The following is a 4,651-nucleotide window of genomic DNA, read 5'->3' on the forward strand; positions in this document are numbered from 1 at the left end:
CTTTTACTAACAAACCTTAATGAAAGCAACTTAATCTGCCAAACCAGTGACGACGACGTCAGCGGTCGGGGGAGAAAATAAGAGACGGACCGTTCTTTCAATGTCACGTTTAATTCTTCCACCGATATTTTCCATCTGGAACCTTCTGGGTCGCCTGGTGAACCCGTGTCATACAGTGCCGAGTTTCATAGATACATCTACGTACTGTATATACCGCAGCTTTTATTCAAATTACAATGCATCTGATTAAAACATCAAATATACAAACATTGTTTAGGGACAGCAAATCATTGGAATCCAAATATAGTCCAGTAGTTGCTGAGTTGTGGTTAGTCTCACACAGTTATTACTCTACAAGTTTCCAAAAAAAAAAAAAAAAAAAAAAGCATCATTTGATTCAAGTACTTCATTCCAACACAAAATAGAAGATAGGAAACTACTTTATCTACACGAAGAGTCGATCCAAGGCCACGGGGAGGGGGGGGGGGTTGCGGGGGTGACGGCTCGAGACGGCCGAGGCCGCCGGCTGCGTTCGTTTTCCTGAGAGAATTCCCATCCCGCCTTCTGAGCGACGCGCGGGTTTTTACGACCGCGGCGCTTTCGGCGAGTGAGCCGGGATGATCGACACAGGCCGGTTACTGCAGGAGTTTCCACAGGATGGCTTGTGTCTTCTTTTACGGCGACGTGAAAAACTACCGGAGAATTGAACCGATGTTGCAAACGTTCTCATCCGATGAGATTTGATTTAAAACATCCTTTTTCTCTCTTTGTGGAACAAACCTTATTTATATTACCGTCTAAATCCAGACACAAGAGGGCTGGAACCTTTTTTTTTTTTTTTTTTTTTTTTTCCAAATTCATTTATATTGGTAAAATGGTTTCTTTTAAATTGAATTGGCAACTTTGTGGAAATCCAATCATCTGCCTATAAACCTGTAAAGTCGTGAAAATTAAGTAATACCAGAAAATTGGAAGGGAGACAAAGAACCCTTAAATTCTGCTTGAAATCAGTATGCGGTTCCATTTTTCACATGTTAATTTAGTATTCTGTGATTTTTAAAAGCAATGAATGATCAAATTTAAAACATTCATTTCTTGCCTGACTAAGGGATTGTATTGCTTAATTTTGGCAATTGTTAGAAAAACATTATTTTTTTTATTTTATTTTTTTTTTTTTTAATTAGTTGTTTTTTTTTGTTTTTTTTCGGGCCCTTTCTTTGCAGAGACATACTCCAGCAAAGAATCACAGGCTATGGAAGTAGAAATTATAATTACATTTTAAGTGATAATATAGTAATAATAATAATAATAGACATGATATATATATGTAGACTGAGTGCATGTTGCTCGTCTTCAATTATTAGACAAATTCATATTCCATCAAAAGCCATCCCACATTCCTTTTTTTTTTTCATTTTTTTTTTTTTTGATGAAGTTCTTTCTGAAAGGTGGAAATTTAAAACCCGGCGATCCAGTCGAACGCCGGACGCCGAGCTCGGAACGCAGCCGCCGCCGCCGCCGCCGGACAAGACGCCGCTGACCCCGTCTCCGCGGCTTCGATCCAAACCCGAGGAAAAAAATTGCCTAACAGTCAGGTGACCCTTGACACGGGACACGGGAATACAAACATCTCCAGCTGGATGCTGCGGGGAGGTCTGGAAGGGGAGGAGGAGGAAGGGGGTTTATGTCGTAATTGTTTCGGTAGAAAAGCTTGAATGGACATTCAAGTGTTTGTTTTTGTTTTTTATTTTTTTTCTTTTCTTTTAAATCCCCACGGTGAAGTCAGAAAGGTGTGGAGGTAAACAAGCCAAGTTATTGAGCTCGAGAGGTAGAGAGCAACGCGGTGAATCCTTTTCTGTACACGTTCACGCCGTTGCTGTGATCAAACCATTAACAACGGTAACAAAACAAAACAAAAACAAAAAAATAAAATAAAAAGAAGAAAAGAAGGCTTCTTATTAGATATATCTACAACTCTGCTGTACACACGACATACACCCCGCCATGACTGTGTGAACCGTCCTCTGAGTAGGCTAGTAGCAGGGTACGAATCAAGAAAATATATACATTTGTATGCAAGTTTTTAAAAATAAAATTAACTCCACAGCCTTAGAAATGTGCAGGCTAATACAATTTTTCTATACAGGGGTATCATATTTTTTTTTTTTTTTTTTTAATTTGTTTTTTGTTTCATAAGTTGGCGTGTAGATTTACTTCTCTATTTAACATATATACACAATGATACACTGAGGTGCGAGAAGGAGAACGCATGCCGGAGGACAGGAATAGAAAATAATTTTCAAAAATATATTAAATAATTTACTCCAAAGTTCTTTTTTTTTTTCTGGATACAGTGTATGAAGAGGGAAGGGAGCAGACTTCAGCATCCCCTATTTTGAAAAAAAATAAAAATAATAATAATAATAATAATAATAATAAAATAAAAAGACCATATGCTACCTGTTTCCCAAAGTTGGTCAGTGGAAGTGATGAATTCAAGTTACACAGAATCAACGCTGTGACAGACGGATATTGCTGGTTTCACTGGTTCTGACCGAGGGATGTTACCATAGCGACGCTTGGTTCAGGACTGAGTAAATACAGGTGAAGAACACGCAGAGTTACAAACAGGTGGGTCGAAAGCCCCGCACACACTTTTCACTAATCCCCCCCCCCCGTCCCCCGGGGTGGATAACTTATAAAATAGAAAACAAACCATTAGGACTTTTCCAAGCGCTGCTACCTGTATGTGGACCGTGCTCAACAATTTGGGCTCAGCAGTTTGAGGAGAAATTAAAAAAAATAAATAAAATAATTTTTTTTTTACCCCGTGCATGAGGAGGATTCTGACGACAGATTTTTTTTTTCTTAGCAAACCCGCGGTAAATTTCAAACAGTGGGGAAATTCCTGCAGCTGAGCAGAGGGTCAACGTTGCTCTTTTTCTTTGAACCGGGAATTTACATTTTTAAAGAAATAAAAGTACAAATCCTCACTTTTTCCTCCCCCTCTTATTTGACATTTGACGACCCCCCCGCCACCTTTTCCAAAAAACAACAAAAAAAAAAAACTGCTACATCTTGGTGTGAAATGATGATTTGATAAAATAACCTCTAGATCGGAAGAATTGTAAAACAAATCACTATTTCATAAAAGCGAGTGATGAGATGAGATCTGTCTAAAAGTAGCAGAATGACGTGTGAAGAGCGATGATGACGAGGGATCCGAGGAAACACTTAATTTCAAATTTTTGGGCAAATTTTTTGATCCATTTTTCTGGAATTAGTTTTCTAAAAGCTAAAGATGTAAAACTCTCCTTAGGAGGGTCACTGGGGACATTCTTTTGATATTTAACAGGATTTCTTTGGAGGTTTTTTTCTTTTTTTTGTCTTGTGAATCGTGTCACAAATCCACAAAAAAAGGCAAGTTTGAGTATAAAAAGATCCGGAAATTAGCTTGACTGGGCCCGTTAGAAGTCGGGACGCAGACTGAAACGCAGACATGTTGTTTGAACGGTTTTGCCATGTGATTTTATGTCATTTCTGGTCAAAAAACACCAATCGACTCAGTGTTCTTTAGTCACCGAGCCAACGGTGGGGAAAAAAAAAAAAAGTCAAATAGAGATGTGATATTTAATTTCAAAATGATGGGTCATTTGCAAGAATTGTATTTCCCTCTGCGGTTTGAAAAAAAGGCCTTTCTTTAAAACTGCTTTTTAAAAAAAAAGCAAACGCTGAGGAAAAAAAAACTCCCCGCAATGTTTTTTTGGACTAAAAATCAGACGAATGCACTTGACAAGACTTTTTTTTTTTTTTTTTTTAAACACTGTGAGGGTTGAGGGGGGAAAAAAAAAAGAAAAAAAAAAAAAAAAAACACTTCCTAATATTAGTCTCTCTTCTTCTGGCTTAAAAATGCTCTTCATCCTGTTAAGCTGGGTGTGAAATTAGGAGGCACGCAGACAGGATGTTTCTTCATGTAATAAACACTTTGGGAGCTCAGTGTTTGTTGGAGTTGGTTCAGAATAGAAGCTCCTTCAGTTTCGTGTCCTTCTTCATGTAATATCTTTTACATTTTAAAACCTCTTTCCAAAAAAAAAAAAAAAGAAAAATTTAAAAAGCCATCATTCATTCTGGAACTATCAAGCAAAGGTTAGCACAGAGTGCTAATCTCTTCCCTTTCATTATTCAACACACGACTAAATACGGTTGCTTAACTTGTTTTCTTTGTAAGACTGTCTTCAGGTGACTTTTGCATGGCCTTTATTTAAAAGAATTCAGGGCCTCATGTATAAACGCTCCCAACTATCAATCGCTAAAATCGTGCAAAAAAAGCAGCTACACTAGTAAACTGGCATGTTTTTTTTTTGTTTGTTTTTTTTTCCCTATTTCTGATTGTTTGCTATATTCTCATGTGTCAGTGCTGTTGTTGTCAAGCCCATGGGTAATCTAGTTATATATATTTATATAAAAGGTGCAAGAAGAGAGGTGTGTGTGTGTGTGGAGGGCCAGAAGCTTTAACATTAAAGCAGGGACCGAAAACATTTACAGGTTCCCTCCGTGAATATAAATTCGGTCTTTTAGATTTTCAGATAATTTCTGTAATATTTTCATAGAATTTTTAAATCTCTAATATATTCTACGCAATTTTACCTCG

The sequence above is a fragment of the Fistularia commersonii genome, chromosome 3 (assembly GCF_037954325.1).
Source record: "Fistularia commersonii isolate RoL2024-O1a breed Wild chromosome 3, RoL_Fcom_v1.0, whole genome shotgun sequence".
Classification (NCBI taxonomy): Eukaryota; Metazoa; Chordata; class Actinopteri; order Syngnathiformes; family Fistulariidae; genus Fistularia; species Fistularia commersonii.